The 18,748-nt window shown below is 43.7% G+C and overlaps 3 non-coding genes across 3 annotated transcripts; 2 read left to right on the top strand and 1 right to left on the bottom strand.

The window, feature by feature from the left end:
- The first annotated feature begins 2,298 nt into the window (after positions 1–2,298).
- On the top strand, positions 2,299–2,371 carry TRNAV-CAC. The gene has a single exon. It is a non-coding gene; the product is annotated as a tRNA-Val (tRNA).
- A 3,502-nt stretch (positions 2,372–5,873) lies between these two features.
- On the top strand, positions 5,874–5,946 carry TRNAV-AAC. The gene has a single exon. It is a non-coding gene; the product is annotated as a tRNA-Val (tRNA).
- An 8,983-nt stretch (positions 5,947–14,929) lies between these two features.
- Positions 14,930–15,003, bottom strand: TRNAN-GUU. Its single transcript has one exon. It is a non-coding gene; the product is annotated as a tRNA-Asn (tRNA).
- Positions 15,004–18,748: the final 3,745 nt, after the last annotated feature.

Below are 18,748 nucleotides of genomic sequence, written 5' to 3'. Positions count from 1 at the left end.
CCCAGGTCTCCTGCATTGTGGGCAGATACTTTATCACCTGAGCCATCAGGGAAGCCCTGATGTTTGACCCCAATGTTTTACTCAAATCCCATATCTAATTTGTCAGGAATATGTGTTTTCTTGTTGGTTAAGTCTGGACTTTGCTCTCCACAATCCTACCCTTTCCTGTTCTCTAAATGAGATCTGATAAAAGTGGGAAGACCAATTTAACACTTGATCCTCAGCTCCCTCAAGACCTTAGGTTCCAGAAACTCTCAGGATGATGGGGTTAGCCTGTCTTTGTATCTTTTCTCTGTCTCTGTCCTCAACTTCAGCTTTTTCCTGGCCTGTCCCTGAAACCAGGGACACATGTGAGGACTGTTTGGGCTGCTCCTCTAACTGAGGAACTCCACATATCCCTGTTCCGCCTGCAGAGAAGCTTCAGGCAGTGCTTTTTGGGGGTTTCCAGGATCCCCTGAGGCACAGGTGCCGATGGGTCTAAAAAGTGAGCCTGAGATTCCCTTGATGCCCTTAGCCCTTTCACCCCTATAGAGGAAAGGGCAACCACTTCCTTTATGCTGTCTAGAAGGGACCCCAAAGGGTCCTCCAAGGCAGGAGGAGGAAGAATCCTGTCCTCTGAGTAGGTGGGAGAGCAGGGTGATAGATCAGAGAGGGAAGGGAAAAGGGGAAAGTGTAATGAAATTTCATGATGAGAGCTGTCAGGATGTCTGCCTTACCTGGAACTGTCATCCCAATTACTGGTGCGGCTGAGTCAATTCCTGTCCCCGTTTACAGCTTGGAAAACTAAGCCAAAGGAGAACAAGGTCGACCTCGGCAACAGGATGTCCAACAAACAATCTATTCTGGTCTTGTGGGGGCAGTGGTGAACTGTGGGTGTGAACAATGGAGGAAATCATTGAACCAAGAAAAGGTTAACTGCTGAGGACTTCTCTGGTGGTCCAGTAGTTAAGAATCCAGCTGCCAGTGCAGGCAATACAGGTTTGATCTCTAATCCTGGAAGATTCCACAGTGTTGCCGGGGCTACACACTACTACCAAGACCCAGCAAAGCAATGAAAACAAAGCGCAGCCATTAAAAACAAAAGAAAGTAGACAAATAAAGACCTGTATTTTTGAAAAGAAGGAAAGAAAAGTAACTGATGGGGAAAAAAGAATATCCCCTCAGCTTTTACTTTAACTTTATGTCAAAAAGTCCTTAGGAAGAGGAAATAGTATCTTTCAACAAAAGAAGTGCTTTCTTCCCTTGGTCTTTTTGTGGTGAGACAAAGGTGGAAACTTTTCAGATACTACTTTCAGACATGACTTAGCAACTGAACAACTTTTCTTTGAGAACTGTCTCTACTTTGCGGTTAAAATTCCAACTCCATGACTTGTTAAGCAGGAAAATTAAGCAGGCAAATAAAAAGAAGTTTGGGGTGTTCTAGTAGTTGGAATTAAACTGCCCTTTTAAAAAGAATCTCAGCATCTTCTAGGATCTTCAGGCAGGTTCTGAACCCCTACGGCTCATAACGGTCTGATGGCTAGATCTTCAACTGAATTCACCGCAGGCCAAGAAAATTTGATCGGCCAGCCGTTGATGTTCGATACTGTCAAAGGGCCAAATGCCCTAAAACACAGCCTTTGTTACAGTACCTGCTAAAAGGTGACAGCGAGATGAAGTTTCACTTGTTTAGCATAATAGCAGATTAGCATACACCACAGCAGCAGGACTGGGGGCGCCCACAGCCCCACTCCCAGGACTCGGCTGGGAGGATATCGGGGAAGCGCAGCGGAGAAGGTGACCGCGGGGTCAGGCGCTTCGGAGCAGAGGGAGGGCCAGGACAACAAGCCCTACGGCTCCTTGGTGGATTCGAAACATCGATCGTTTTCGAGAGCTGAGAGTGCCGACGCCTGGGCGGTGGAAAGGGCCACCTGCGGCGGGTCCGCAGCGCGGGAGGAGAGCGGTCTACACTGCTGGGCGACGGGGTCGCCTGGTTCTTAAACGAAGATACCCCCCACCCCCATCCATCCCAGCTCCCGTGGCTTCCCGGAGCGGAGGCGTCCGCAGAGGCTTAGCAGTGGGACTGGAGACTGCGCTGGGTGTGGGATGCGGAAGCCAGACTGTGGGGGTCCGAGGGTCCTGGTTTCCGGGGAGGGAAGGAGCCCTAAAACAGAGGCTCTTGGGAGCCGCAGTCTCCTCGCCAGAGAGATCATTGGTGGTTCCAGGTTCATTCTTCAGTTTGAAGGACTGGTGACCAGGAGAGTGCCGGCAGAACCTGAGATTTCGGTGGACATAGGGTCAAACTCCAATGCGGACCTCATTTCTGTAGTGTAGTGGTTATCACGTTCGCCTCACGCGCGAAAGGTCCCCGGTTCGAAACCGGGTGGAAACAGATTTCCTCTCCATCCCCTCCCCCCCCCCCACCCCCCGCCTCCGAGATTTACATTCCCATTCAAGAAATTACAAAGAAAGGTGGAAGGTGTGGCAGTGGGTGCACCTGCATTTTCCTTAACCCAAGAAGCTTGGGAGGAGTTCCTTACCACCTGAAAGCCCCATTGGCCCTAGAACCAGCCTTTCTTTCTCTGCCCTGAGTCACGTTGCAGAACAAGCCACAGTCAGTAAATTCAAGGAGGGCACAGGACAAGGCTGACTTAAGGATACCTTTACCTTCTGAAATCCCCTCACCTTTTCATCTAGGCCCTACATCGTCTATTCCCGCTGACACTTGTTATGTCTCTGAAAACCAAGAAGTTCATCCCTTGTGAAGACACTTAGCTTTCCCTCGCCCCAGCACACAGATAGGACAGTCTGATTTCTGTAACAGGACAAAAGAGAACGAATTCAACTCTACACCGCAGGCTGGAGTCAAAGACCCAAAGGTGAAGAGGGTCAGGTTCTGCAAATTGAGCTCATCAAGAGGAAAAGCAGCCTGTCCTCCCGCCATTATCAGGGTGGGGCCTGGAGTCAGGTCAGAGATCAGGGAGTAGATGGACTGCTCACCACCGCCTGAGAGCCAAGTGGCCCCCCTTCACAAGTAAACAGGTTCAGAAAGAGAGCCTCTCACCAAACCTGGATTCCAGTTCTTCCCCTATGACCTACGACACCTGCCCTGTTCCCGCCTTGGACCACGCCAGCTTCCTCGCGCTCAGACCAAGAGTAGTCTCTGATGCAGGGCTTTCGTCAGACCCCACGTCCAGTTAGGACTTTGTGTTTGCTTCTCGGTCCATGTGGACTTTGGTCTACACAGGCCCTCTTGTTCTATACTCTGGATTTGTGTAAACGACTCTCCTGATAAAGGCGGGAAATCAGTGGAACACTCGGCTCCCTCACCCTGAAGCTCGGATGAGGATGGGGGATGGGGGTGGGGGGCGGTGGGCGGCAGTTAGGCTCCGTGCTGGGCGGCTTCCCTCTTCTGGGCCCGGCCTCATGGGCAGGGGCAGGGCCGGGTCCCTCAGCCAATCCTTTCGCCGATTTTGGAGTCCCGCGCCTTCCCTTGCGGCTGCAGGGAGCCGTGTGTCTGTGGTCCCTCGGGCACCCGCTGTCCCTCCACCCGTCCGGGAAACGACCACCGTCCCCTGGTCCAGTAGACATGGGACGGCAGCGCCGGATGCAACTGCAAAGACCGCGAATCCGCTCCTCTGGCTGGACCTGGAAGGTGAAAACGGACATGGAGGGGAGGAAAGCAGGGGAAAGCTCATGAAATGTCCCCATCTAAAGCTGCTTTCAAGTCGGCCTCTTTGGGGACTCAGGCTCCAGCGCTGGTGAGGATGCTGCTGCGCGGTCGGACCCTCGATTGCAGTCGGAGTCCACGCGGAACCAGGCGGAGCCCCGCGGCCTGGGGGCCGGTGCGCACGCGGCCCGCGCCTCCCTCGGGTCGGTGCCCCTGAACCTCAGACCGGAAGAAAACGCGGTGACCCCCGCACTGAGAAAAGAAGAAAAACCCCTGCGGGAGGGAACGCAAATGCATCCCCAAACTTGTTACCCTTTACTTCTAAAGGAAACCAGAGACAGACAACACACAGACAACATTGCATTAAAGTCTTTCAGCAAAAAGAAACTCTGTGCCCTGTGAGGTGAAACCAAAAACCTCTCCAGACACCTGTTTTCTGGGAAAACCGCCTTTACCTCTCTGCTGTCCAAGGTTAAAATTCGCGCTCCATGACCTGTTGAACCGGATAATTTAAAAGGTCAAATAAAAGGCATTTCAAACATTATGAAAGGTAAAAAAAAAAAAAAGCTGTCCTTCAAGAAGAATCTCAAGTACAGTAAGGGAGGAATACACAACCGTGAGATCTGCGAGGACCCACCCTGATCCCTCCGCGGCTTTATACCGGGCCTGGTCGGCAAACGAATTCAGTACAGGCCAGGAAGCGAAACTCGGCCAGCGTTGATGTTCAGTATATTCTTTTCTTTACATTTGTGTCTATACATTCCAGTGGATGAAGCTCCTAGATCTAGAAGTACTGTTTCAAAAGGCACACACATTTATAGAGTGGACAGGCCATGCCACATTGCCATCCCAAACCAGAGGAGATACACTACAGGGGTTGTGATGAACAGCCTCCTGTTTTCCACACTGATAAAGGTACAGCCTATTAACCAGGTTAGATTTTAGTCCATCTGAGGTCAAAATTGGTTATATAGCTGTAATTTTCTGACCAAGGGGGTTAAGAGCCTAACACATTTTCTTTATTAGAGTTCTTCAAGTATGACACACCTCTTGGTATGCACTGCCTATTTCCCTGACAGCTTTGTATGTGTCCTAGCACTCTGTTCTTAAAGGACATATTCATTCATACATGTTGTGATTTTCTGCCAGTTGTATATTACATCTTTTTGGCACCTTTTGCCATGCTGAAATTTATTTAAATCTTTGTACAGTTGGCTTACTCTCTTTCAGGGGTCCATGTCCTACTCAGTAAAGCCTTCCTCCTCTCTGTGTTTGCCTCTAACATATTGTTTCATAATTAGAGCCACTAAATACAATTGACTCATTGTTCTTTGTAAGATATGCTTTCTTTTTCATTTGTAGCATGGATAATCAATTGTTAAAACATCATTTCCACAATGATGAAAAACTAATCTTATTATATGTTGTTGTTTAGTTGCTAAGTGGTGTCTGACTCTTTGGGACCCCATGAACTGTAGTAACCAGGCATCTCTGCCCATGGGATTCACCAGACAAGAATACTGGAGTGGGTTGCCATTTCTTTCTCCGATGTTTGATATTTTCAAACAGCCAGATGACTGGGAATGTCAGCCTTTGCTGTTCTTCCTGCTAAATGTGAAAGTGTGATGAAAGTTTTGGACTTAAACTAGATGACTAGAATAAGCTATAGCAGCAGTAACTTGAGAAACCCCTTTGCCTGGGACGACGCCAGTGAAGCGATGCTGCAAAAGGAGCATGCAGGTCAGGCGCTTTAGAGGAGAGGGGAAGGCTCTTTGTTTCCAGGTAGGATTAAAGCTTCGATCATTTCCAAGAGCCAAGCCCAGTGACCGCAGGAGCAGTGAAAAGGGCCACGGAGGTGTGGGTCTGCAGCCAGGTGGGATTTTGTCCACCCCACCCAACCGTCGGGTTGCCTGGGGCTCAGAGACATCTAACTGCCCTGGCTCCTGCAGCTTCTGAGAACTGGAGAGTCAGCAGGGGTGACCGCTGCACTCCGGCCCAAAGCTGTGCGTTCCTTGCAGGATCCTGAGGTCTAACTGCTCGGATGCTCGCAGGGACCTCGCTCTGGAGGAAGCAAGGAACCCTAAACCAGGGCCTTTCAGGAACCTCAGTCTCCTTACCTGAGGGATCCTCTATGCTCAGAGAGCTCTCTTCCTTTCAAAGTTTGAGGGCAAGTTGTGTCCAAACATACTTTTCTGGGATGTCACTAGATCCACTTGAACATGTGGTTTCTGTAGTGTAGTGGTCATCACATTTGCCTAACACGCAAAAGGTCCCTGGTTCGAAACCAGGCAGAAACAGCTTCACTTTATCCCAAAGTTTTTGATTTGCATTTTAAACATAAAAAAGCCTGCAAGAATCATAGAAGGAGTTCTGTGACTTCCCGAAAGCCTACTCAGCACTACAAACTAGGCCTCCTTTGTCTGAGTCACTGTGGACACCAGGCCACAATGAGTTACTCCAAGGAGGGCACAGAACAAGGCCAACTTCAGGTCACCTTTCAGTTCAGTTCAGTTCAGTTCAGTTCAGTTGCTCAGTCGTGTCCGACTCTTTGCGACCACATGGACTGCAGCATGCCAGGCTTCCCTGTTCATCACCAACTCCTGGAGCTTACTCAAACTCATGTCCATTGAGTTGGTCATGTCATCCAACCATCTCATCCTCTGTCATTCCCTTCTCCTCCTGCCTTCAATCTTTTCCAGCATCAGGGTCTTTTCCAATGAGTCAGTTCTTACCATCAGGTGGCCAAAGTATTGAAGCTTTAGCTTCAGTATCGGTCCTTCCAATGAATATTCAGGACTGATTTCCTTTAGGATGGACTGGTTGGATCTCCTTGAAGTCCAAGGGACTCTCAAGAGTCTTCTCCAACACCATAGTTCAAAAGCATCAATTCTTCGGTGCTCAGCTTTCTTTACAGTCCAACTCTCACATCCATACATGACTACTGGAAAAGCCATATTTGACTAGACAGACCTTTGTTGACAGTGATGTCTCTGCTTTTTAATATGCTGTCTAGGTTGGTCATGGCTTTTTTCCCAAGGAGCAAGCATCTTTTAATTTCATGGGTGCAGTTACTGTCTGCAGTGACTTTGGAGCCCCAAAAATAAAGTGCTGCACTCAATATGTCAGCAAATTTGGAAAACTCAGCAAGGACCCCAGGACTGGAAAAGGTCAGTTTTCATTCCAATCCCTAAGAAAGGCAATATCAAAGAAGGTTCAGGCTACCACACAATTGCACTCATCTCACATGCTAGCAAAGTAATGCTCAAAATTCTCCAAGCTAGGCTTCAACAATACATGAACCATGAACTTCCAGATGTTCAAGCTGGTTTTAGAAAAGGCAGAGGAACCAGAGATCAAATTGTCAACATCCACTGGATCATTGAAAAAGCAAAAGAGTTCCAGAAAAACATCTACTTCTGCTTTATTGACTATGCCAAAGACTTTGACTTTGTATGGATCACAACAAACTGTTGGAAAATTCTTCAAGAGATAGGAATACCAGACCACCTGACCTGCCTCCTGAGAAATCTGTATGCAGGTTAAGAAGCAATAGTTAGAATCGGACATGGAACAATGGACTGGTTCCTAACTGGGAAAGGAGTATGTCAAGGCTGTATATTGTCACTCTGCTTATTTAACTTCTATGTGGAGTGCATCATGCGAAATGCCAGGCTGAATGAAGCATAAGCTGGAATCAAGATTACCAGGAGAAATGTCAATAACCTCAGATACGCAAATGACACCACCCTTATAGCAGAAAGTGAAGCAGAACTAAAGAGCCTCTTGATGAATGTGAAACAGGAGAGTGAAAAATTTGGCTTAAAACTCAACATTCAAAAAACTAAGGTCATGGCATCTAGTTCCATCACTTCATGGCAAATAGATGGGGAAACAATAGAAAAATATCACCTTTACCATCCAGAAATCCCCTCAGCTCCTCTGTCACGTAAATCTCCTCTACACCCTGACATGCAGTATGGCTCTGAAAACCAAGAAGTTCATCCCTCTGAAGCACACTTGGTTTGCATTAGAGAACAAAAGAAACCAAACCCAAGTCTTCACCTGAGGCTGGAGCCAAAGACACAAATAAAGAAATTCTCTAACTGAGCTGTCGGGAATGAAAGGAGTCCATACACATGCCATTATCAGGAGAGGCACCTGAGCCAGGTCAGAGATCAAGAAGTAGACAGATCCACCCATCACCCCCTGAGAGCCCGTCTGCACCTTTTGCTGATACAGACAGCAGAGGTTCAGAAAGGGAGCTTGACCTTGGCTCTGCTGCACACAGTGCTAAAGCTAGGCGAGGATGGAACCCAAGGGCAAGAGCTGGGAGACTTGCACAGCTTTATTCAGCCCTGCACCACTGGCAATCACCTCCTTTCCTGCTCTTAGCATCTCAAGAAGTTAATTTTTACTTTTATAGTTTTTACCCGGAGACACAAAACCAGATACTTTGCAAGATTCGCTTGTGGTCTAGTGGCTAGGATTTGGTACCTTCACCACTCCAGACCATGTTAGACTCCTGGCCAGGGAAATCTTTTTCTCTCTGGCATTCTAAATTGTAGTGTGTGTATGTGCGTGTGCTCAATCACTCAGGCGAGTCTGACTCTTTGGGACCTCATCAACTGTGACTCGCAAGGCTCCTCTGTCCATGGGATTTTCCAGGCAAAATACTGGAGTGGTTTGCCATTTCCTTCCCAAGGGGATGTCCAAAGTGGGGGTACTGATACTGCTTCTACAATGAGAACTCCAGCGGATAACATCCAAGGGGACTTTGACTTTTCTTACTGAAATATAGCTTCATTGCTTACTGAAATGAAGAAGAAAAAACAGAAAGTTTGGTTTTACTTTATCATAGAGATAAGTTAGTATGTACCTGGTATGCTAGGTATAAGAAAAAAATCAAGCTGAAAATAAGAATTCTCAAATATTATTAACATTCTATTCTAATAATTGACATAAAATCACACAGAAAATGTTATATTTATAGAGAATATTTCTTATATGTATCACACAGTTTCATAATTTTGGTCTAAATTCAAATATTGTAATAATATGGAAAATATTGGTAACAAAGTACTCTAGTTTGCACAGTCTTGGATTTATTTTCTCTTCAAATTCTAATAACACTGAACTACCTAAGTTTTCTTTACTGGTTTTACGTGTTTATCAAAAGATTTAAGGGACTTCACTGGTGGTCCAGGAGCTAAGACTCCTTGCTCCCAATACAGGGAACCTGGGTTCCATCCCCAGTTGTGGAACTAGATCCTACATACTGCAAGGAAGACCTAGTGCAGATAAATAACACAAATAAAGAAATAAATTAATAAAAATTTTAATTGGTTAAATATTTAAGTTTATAAACTTAAAATTATGTGTTCCAAGAAACTAAATATACTGTATAATATGTGTTACATGCAGATATAGTATTATAATTGTAGAAATCATAATCAATCCACTTAGACTTTGGGGTATCATTTACTGTATGATTCCAATATGCATTTCTCTATTATGTGTCAGCTCAACTTTTGATTTTAAGGTCTATGTTTATCTGAGTTCTTTGACTGATATTAAATTAACCACTGTGTGATCTTTGCCTGTATCATGTATAACCAGGATAGAAATGAGAAACACTATTTTCCTATGATGCTGCCTCCTATGTTTGTAGATTATAGAATGGCCATATGTGAACAGGTTGAGAGGAGGCTCAGGTGCCTTTTATGGGAAATTGGTGACTGTTTCCATCAATGTCACTATAAGAATTGTGGAACACACGGAATGTCTGCTCCAGGAAGTGGGAAGCTGTTGCTGAACGTCTACTGTTTTCCTGAAGTGCTTGTTTATGTAATTAAAAAAAAAATTGTTTTGGTTCTTAGTTTTCTGCCTACTAAATCTGAAGTCATCCATCTTTATTATGCTTCTCTTATTTTCATCACTGCTAGAACCCTAGGCCAAGATGAGCAGATTAGCCTGGGGGAAACTGCCAGGAACCATTTCTGCTCTTGCTGCACTACTCCTTTTCATTGCCTCCAGATGTGAGCTCCACAGGGCAGAGACCTTGAGCTGACTCACCATTCAGCATCTTTCTTCCTTTCCCCTGCCCACAGCAGGGCCTAGCATCTAATAAGTGCCTGAGAACTGCTCAGTGATTAAAGGCAATCTAGTACAATGTCCTGGAAAGATGAAAAGGAGAAGAAATTAGGTAGATTGGGGGAGGCCTAGAGTATGAGGGACAGAGAGTGACAGACAAAGACACATACTGAGAGAGTAGAGAGAATGTCCATGAACTAGATTTACTGTGTGAAAGCCTCAGTGCTCATGAGATTCAACAGAAGAGCTCAGGGAAGGTCGACTAATAACTCTTGGTACCAGGTCTGCACAAGATGGATTGTCAGGTGCAGAATCCTATTGGTCCCAACAATTTGTCTCAAATGGGATAATTTTTGCAGAAAGAGCCAAACACTGTCAAGGAATCATAAAGACAGAGTTATTGGCATTCCAACACAGTCTTGAATAAGAGGGTGACCAGTCATTAAATGTGTGCATCCAGATGGCAAAAATGTATTCATAGAGAAAAGGGAAGAAGAACAAATATCTGAGACCAGTGTTTTTTTTTCCCCTGTCCTTTCCATAAACTGGAAGTTTAGTGTGAAGCAACTGGAAATCATTCTGTTCAGTCTTCTCAGACTCAAATAAGTAGGTCACTACCAAAAATAATTGCAATTATTGGAATGCTTTCTAAATAGCTTGGAAGTTAAGCTGTTGAACATGTACAGTAGGGTATATCTGGGTAATGTCCACTTAGACTTTCGTTGTACCTCTGGCTTAACTGAATCAAGACGGTACCCGTTCTTTTACTAGATAATCATATAGATGGGTGCAAAGTTCATCATGAAGGCAAAAATATGAAGAAAAAAGCTCTTTCATGGATTTGGAGAGATGGAAATTCAAACTGGCACACCAACTATTGAAATCAACTTAGGAACACATAAGATGCCTTCAGTTCAGTTCAGTTCAGTCACTCAGTCATGTCCAACTCTTTGTGACCCCACGGACTGCAGCACTCCAGGCATCCCTGTCCATCACCAACTCCCGGAGTTTACCCAAACTCATGTCCATTGAGTCGGTGATGCCATCCAACCATCTCATCCTCTGTCATTCCCTTCTCCTCCTGCCTTCAATCTTTCCCAGCATCACAGGGTCTTTTCAAATGGGTGAGCTGTTCGCATCAGATGGCCAAAGTATTGGAGTTTCAGCTTCAACATCTGTCCTTCCAATGAACATTCAGGACTGATTTCCTTTAGGATGGAAATTCCTTTAGGATTTCCTTTAGGCAGTCCAAGGGACTCTCAAGAGTCTTCTCAAACACCACAGTTCAAAAGCATCAATTCTTTGGTGCTCAGCTTTCTTTATAGTCCAACTCTCACATCCATACATGACTACTGGAAAAACCATAGGCTTGACTAGATGGACCTTTGTTGGCAAAGTAATGTCTCTGCTTTTTAATATGCTGTCTAGGTTGGTCATAACTTTCCTTCCAAGGAGTAAGCATCTTTTAATTTCATGGCTGTAGTCACCATCTGCAGTGACTTTGGAGCCCCCCAAAATAAAGTCTGCCACTGTTTCCACTGTTTCTCCATCTATTTCCCATGAAGTGATGGGACTGGTTGCCATGATCTTAGTTTTCTGAATGTTGAGCTTTAAGCCAACTTTTTCACTCTCCTCTTTCACTTTCATCAAGATGCTCTTTAGTTCTTCTTCACTTTCTGCCACAAGCATGGTGTCATCTGCCTATCTGAGATTATTGATAGTTCTCCTAGCAATCGGGATTCCAGCTGTACTTCATCCAGTCCAGCATTTCTCATGATGTACTCTGCATATAAGTTAAATAAGCAGGGTGACAATATACAACCTTGACATACTCCTTTTCCTATTTGGAACCAGTCTGTTGTTCCATGTCCAGTTCTAACTGTTGCTTCCTGACCTGCATACAGATTTCTTAAGAAGCAGGTCAGGTGGTCTGGTATTCCCATCTCTTGAAGAATTTCCCACAGTTTATTGTGATCCACACAGTTAAAGGCTTTGGCATAGTCAATAAAGCAGAAGTAGATGTTTTTCTGGAACTCTTGCTTTTTTTAATAATTCAGTGAATGTTGGCAATTTGATCTCTGGTTCTTCTGCCTTTTCTAAAACCAGCTTGAACATCTGGAAGTTCATGGTTTGCGTACTGTTGAAGCCAGGCTCGGAAAATTTTGAGCATTACTTTGCTAGCATGTGAGATGAGTGCAATTGTGTGGTAGTTTGAGTATTCTATGGCATTGCCTTTCTTAGGGATTGGAATGAAAACTGATCTTTTCCAGTCCTGTGGCCACTGCTGAGTCTTCCAGATTTGCTGGCATATTGAGTGCAGCACTTTCATAGCATCATCTTTTAGGATTTGAAATAACTCAACTGGAATTCCATCACCTCCACTAGCATTGTTCATAGTGATGCTTCCTAAGGCCCACTTGACTTCACATTCCAGGATATCTGGCTCTAGGTGAGTGATCACACCATCGTGATTATCTGGGTTGTGAAGATCTTTTTTGTACAGTTTTTCTGTGTATTCTTGCCAGCTCTTCTAAATATCTTCTGCTTCTGCTAGGTTCATACCATTTCTGTCCTTTACTGAGCCCATCTTTGCATGAAATATTCCCTTGGTATCTCTAATTTTCTTGAAGAGATCTCTAGTCATTCCCATTCTATTGTTTTCCTCTATTTCTTTGCACTGATCATTGAGGAAGGCTTTCTTAAGTCTCCTTGCTATTCTTTGGAATGCTGCATTCAAATGGGTATATATTTCCTTTCTCCTTTGCTTTTGGCTTCTCTTCTTTTCACAGCTATTTGTAAGGCCTCCTCAGACAGCCATTTTGCTTTTTTGTATTTGGAGTGACAAAAATCAGATTTACCCTCCTGCTTGAAATCTCACCCTCCCTTTCTTGCCTGCCCCCACAGGAAAAAAAGAAGGAAAATATATAATGTCAGTTTCTAGACACAGGAAATTAGGCAAAAGAGGACAGCAGTCCCTGAGAATGAGAAACAAGGTGAGTCCCACCATTGGCCCACGGGAATGCTTTCAGAGCATGTCCAGGTTGGGCATGAGGAGAGCGATCTGAGACCAGCTCTTTGGATTGTTGAGAGGAAGCTGAGTTTTGGTGGAGAGCAAGGCAGCCAGGGTTCAGAGAACAAAGGTCCAGTGATGAAAGAGAAAAAGATATCCAGGGATACTAAACAATCTCCCTGAAGTAATAAACAGAGTTCTGATAAGAGTACACTTGTGGAGAATTACCTGAGACCAAGAAAAGAAATTTTGGGCCAGATCATGGAACAGTGCCTGGTGTTCACATGGGACAGGCAATAGTACTCATGTCATCAGCCAGACTAGACTATTTATGTAACTCATGAGCCTTAGGGCAAGAACACAGCTCTAGAATAATCAGCCCTACACTGACCTACTGAAAAAAAAAATCATAAAGCAAGATCCAAACAGATCAAACTGTTTACAAGTCACCTAACTGTACCTCAATACAAAACTCAAAATAATTCATAGGAATATCAAAGTAGCTAGTATCCAGAAAGGAAATTTTGATAATGTCCAGCATCTAAACAACAACAATAAATGTCAGGCATGCAAAGAGGCAGTAAAATATGATGCAAGAGGAAGAATATAATCACTCAGTCAAAACTGACCAGAACTGGCATGATGAAAAAATCAACAGAGAGAACTTTAAACAGTTACCATGACTATGTTACATATGTCCAAAGGGTTCATTAGAAATGTGGAACATACAAAAATGGCAAAAAGCAAACTTTAGAGATAAAAACAATAACATCTGTGAATCAGCAACAAGTTAGACATTGCAAGAAAAAAATTAGGGAATACAAAGCCTTGAACCACTGAAACTATTCAGAATGAAATAGCAGTAATTTTTTTAACTGAACATATTAATAGCATCACTGAATGGTAGAGCAACTTTAAAAGGCTTAACATAAGAGTATTTGGAGTCTAAAAAAATACCAGGAGAAACTTTTTGAAGGAAAATACTTTGAAGAAACCCAAGAAGACACACTCCAATCATAATGAAAATTATAAACCCATCTAAAGAGCCAAATGAACTGTGAGCACAAGGAACAGGAAGAAAACTTCGCCTAGTCACAGAGTAATTAAAGTGCTCCAATCAATTATAAAAGAAAAAAAGATGTCCAATGAGCCAGAAAGAAAATACACAGTACATTCAGAAAACAAAAGTAAAGATTATGTCAGATTTCTCATCAAAAACAACGGAAGTGAGAAGACAGTGAAGCAATATTTTTAAAGACTGAGAGTGAAAAAGGGTGGAATCCTACGCCTACTCACCCAATCCCCAAATCTCTTTGAAAACAGAAGTTGAATGATGACATTTATAGACATACACATGCTTAAAGACTTTGTCACCAGAAAAGCCACACAGCAAGAGAAGCTAAAGGAGCCCTCCAAGAAGAAGGGAACTCACATGAACTGGAATTCCTGATGTACACAAAGGAAGGAAAAGAGATATGGTATATGTGTGGGAAATTATGATTTTTTTAATCAATTACATCTCTTTAAAAACATGGGGCAGTTTTTTTTAAAAGTAATAACCTTGGATTTCGGATTCAAAACATATGCCAAGTAAAATACAGGACAACATAAGCATAAGGGCAGGCAGGGGAGAAATGTGAGGAAGTGTGCCATCCCTTGAAGGCAGACTGTGCTAAGTTACAGATGTATGTAAGCTATAATGCCCAAAGCAGTTGCTGAAATAATAAAATATTTATACCCAATAAGTCAACAAAGGCAAGAAAAAGGAATTATATACAGACCATGTAAAGGCTATGACAGAGCAATTACTCTTCCAGGATTCTATCCTGTAGCCATGCATGCAAGAATGACTGTCATAAGGAAAGCATAAAACCAAATTAATTACAAAAGTATATGGAAAGGGATAAATAAAGGCTACTACAAACAGTGGAAGAAACTTCATTGGTGAAAGGAATTTACAGGGTAAAGATAATGAGCCTACTCTTGCCTGAATTCCAGGACTCTCAGTGACCTGTTTTCCTCCAGAGACCCTATCTGAGGATCAGTGACTATCTGGATATAGGTTTTCGTGTTTGTGTATACAAGACACAAGGGAAAAGACTGTAGTAGTGGAGCTTGGGAGACGATGTGCAGACTAGAAATGATCAGTCACATCACTTACACTCCAAAAGGCTGGGACACGTCCCTGGGTGGGCTTGAACCACCAACCTTTCGGTTAACAGCCGAACGCGCTAACCGATTGCGCCACAGAGACTAGACACCTGCTGTTTCTTGGTCTCAACAGAGTGACTAACACTCGCTCGCTCACTCATCCCCACAGAAAGCAAGCATACCTACAAAGGCAGGCGAAGCCACCTGCCTCTCGCGGGAGAGCAGCTCGGTCTCCAAGCCTCGGGCCGTCGGAGAGACAAGTCCACTCAGAGTTCGTTCTCGTTAGAAAGCCGGGCGTCGGGCGATTCGGAAGACAGAGGTGCAACCGAGCGTCCCTGCCACGCCTTACTCCACACCCGCCTCGGATGCCAGCGCCCGGAGACGCCCTGGGCCTGAGCCGAGGGGGGCCCGAGGGAAGCTGAACCCGCGGTGGCCTCAGTGACGGCTCCGGGTTTGCTCCACCTTCACCCGGCCATCTGCACCTTTGGGCAGCGGTTTAGTAGGTGTGGTCCGTGTGGCTTAACGGGAAAGAGATCACGTCCAAAGAGGATACGTGAAAAGGAGCGAGAGCAAAGACGTGGATGAAACCTGCCAGGAGACCTTCCAGGAAGTCTGTGAAGAGGCTCGGGCCAGATCCTGAGAAAGAAAAACTGCTTTTTAAAGCAGCAAAATGGGGAGGAAGAATCGGAGAAGAGCATGAAAGAGAGAAAAGCACGAAGTTCTGTTAAATGTCCAGGAATAAAACAGTGTGGATTTATTTCTGTCGAGATATTTACCTGAAGTCACGTTGTGCATTGTATTTGTATAGTGTATAGTGCCGGATTGTGGTGGCAGCAACCTTGCTTCATATCCAGGCTATATCAAGTTAGTGTCTATAACCTCTTTCCATTTGCTTTTTTTTTTTTAATTGGCGTATAGTTGATTTACAGTGTTGTTAGTTTCAGGTGTACAACAAAGTGATTCAGTTATACATTCATTTTGTTTTTTCAGATTCTCTTTCTGTATAGGTTTTTATTGCAAAATATTGTATTTATTTATTTAATTACAAAACATTGAGTTTAGGTCCCTCCCTGCACTAGAGGTCCATATTGGTTATCTATCTGATACACAGTAGTGTATATATGTTAATCTGAAACTCCTAATTTATCCCTCATTCCACCCTTTTCCCTTTGGTAACCAGCAGCTTGTTTTCTACACCTGAGGGTCTATTTCTGTTTTGTATATAATTTCATTTGTATCATTTTTGTTTTTGTGTTTTAGTTTCCATATATAAGTGATACCATATTTGTCCATCTTACTTCACTCAATATGAGAATCTCTGGGTCATCCACATTGCCCCAAGTGGCATTATTTCATTCATTCTTTTTTTTTTTTAATGGCTGAGTAATATTCATTTTGCTTTTAATTCCAGCATGAGTTATGCCGCTTAGCAGTGGTTAGAGAGCACTTTGCTGCTGGCCCTGCATCTGTATTCTGTGAGGAATAAATCCCACAGCACACAAGCGGGCTGGTCAAAGCAAAACCTGGGTCAACTGCTTGTCTCACTGTTGAGCAGAACATATCCCCAAAGTGGAAATATCGCCTCTCAAGGAGCTTTGTCTGTAGCTTGCACTAACGAAATGACATGGTCAATGACTTTTTTTCTGGAAAAGGTATTTCTAATATCAGTATTTTTTTTTACACTAAAGGAGAATGAGTTTTCAATGGGTTTACAATAAAATGCAAACTAGTCATCACAGTTTACAGCAGCTTGTCTCCACCCACCATCCACTAATTTTTATGGAAACAGTAAATCATTGAACTATACTCCACATCGTGTAAAAAGCACACATCTTTAGTTCAAAGGCACAATTTGTGACCTTGGGCAAATGTAATCACCACCCAGAGGAAGTTATAGAAAACTGCTACCATCCTAGAAATGTCATTTGAGACCCTTTCCAGGCAATTCCTACACAGGATCGCTTAATTACTAATTCTGAAGTCTATTGCAATCATGTATTGTTGCCTACTTTTGAAACTCAAATGAATGAATGTACATTTTTTGTTATTGATTTTTGTTTTATCCAACATTTTGTTCATTAAACATATTCATACTGTTATGTATATCACTTATTAATTTGGTGTTATTGGAGTAATTTTGGTGGGTTTTTTGATGTTAATTGGTGTCCTTGATGAATATTCTTGGTCTTTTGATGAGTATTCCATATCAATCTTTCTGTATACTTCTGCATTCATGGATGTACTGCAATTTTGGAGTCATGGAGTAGGTACAAGATTAACTTTATCAGAAATTGCCAACAGTCTTCTAGAATGATTTCAAACTGACTACTATAGATGCAATTGCTCCACTACTGTCAGCTTTTGATGTAAAATTCTTTTAAATACAAGCATGCTGAAGGGCAACGATATCTCCATGTAGTATTAAGGTTTATTTCCCTGATGAGTAAAAATGTCAAGAATATTTTCTTATAACTTTTGGTTATTAAAATATCCACCTTTGTGATCCAGTAAGACCCTGGCTTAGGCTTCCCAGGAAAATGAAATCAGGTCCTGTGGTCATCACTGCAGTGCAGATGAATCCTTTGAAGCATTCCTTGGAGACCAGACCCAAGCTTGGGGAGTTCCCAGGAGTGGCTGCTTCAAATCCAATGACTGACCCACCAAAAGCAGACTCACCCAACCTCTCAGGCCTTTGCCATTTCCACCTACTCTTCAGTAGAGTGAGGGTAGATTACATTTTTTAAATATTCTCTTTCAATCCATTCATTCACATTCATTTCCTTAGTATTTGAGTTTCCAATTCATCTCACTACCACAAAGGGAAAACTGTTATTGTTGGCATAAGCAGAAAGTATGTGTAAAAATCAATACCAGAATATCAATACAATGGTGATCCAGGTAAATGTCCTGACTCTCCAGCTGCTGTTGTTTGGAATCCCTGTGGTCTCTATCAAGTAGGGGACACATTGTCCCTTTTCCCTTGGACACTCACTGAGAAGACCTGTTAGGATAAATGTTATGTCCACTGTAGGGCAAGAGGTGAGCGAGGAAGAGGGGGTGGTGGATGGGGGGTAGGGGTGTGGACCAAGCTTGCAGAGGGAGCAGTAGATGAGACAGCACAGTGGCTGTGGGTGTGTGTGGCTCTGGAAGAGCTGCTGAAAGGCAGTCAGTCTGGTGCATGAGAGAGTGTGCTCTGCCTGTGTGGGGAGGGGCAGGAGAATTGGGAGATCTTTGCTAGAATTACTTTGCAGAGAGTGATTTGGTAAGGGTAGAGGGGAGGAGGGTGACCCTGAATGGAAGATGGTGGCCCTCGGGGTACGGTGCTTATAGTTAGCTGGCAGCAGAGATAACCTGATCTTGAAGGGGCTTTCTCCAGGGCAAAGACTTGTCCACTGCCTACGCGTTGTGCTGAACTCCGTGATTGCCTTACTAGTGGGAAGCTCGACTTCAGAATTTCAGCTTGATAATCCCTAGATAGTAAAATGTGTATATTCATTTAGGTGAGTTTGAAGAAAGGACAAGCTTAATCTGTGGGGTGGCCATCAGAATAGCTTAGAGTAGCAGGAGATGGATAGGCATTACCCGGAAAATCTATCAAAGGGCTTCATCATATATCAAAGTGTATCTTCCACACTATGTTGATAAAAATTTTTCTGCATTTTGATCCTGGTGATGATTTCACATCAAATAGCTGTTCATTAATGATTTGTACATTTTGTTCTGTGATTACACACCTTAATAATTTCCTTTTTGGATAGAATTGGCGGTCACATTTCAGAGAACCCAGTGTAGACCATTAAGGGCTTTAAGAAAAGAAAAAAAACAGGGAGATGCCAGGTGTAACCTAA

Source organism: Cervus elaphus, chromosome 20, assembly GCF_910594005.1.
Source record: "Cervus elaphus chromosome 20, mCerEla1.1, whole genome shotgun sequence".
Classification (NCBI taxonomy): domain Eukaryota; kingdom Metazoa; phylum Chordata; class Mammalia; order Artiodactyla; family Cervidae; genus Cervus; species Cervus elaphus.
This window is presented reverse-complemented; position numbering and strand designations above follow the sequence as displayed.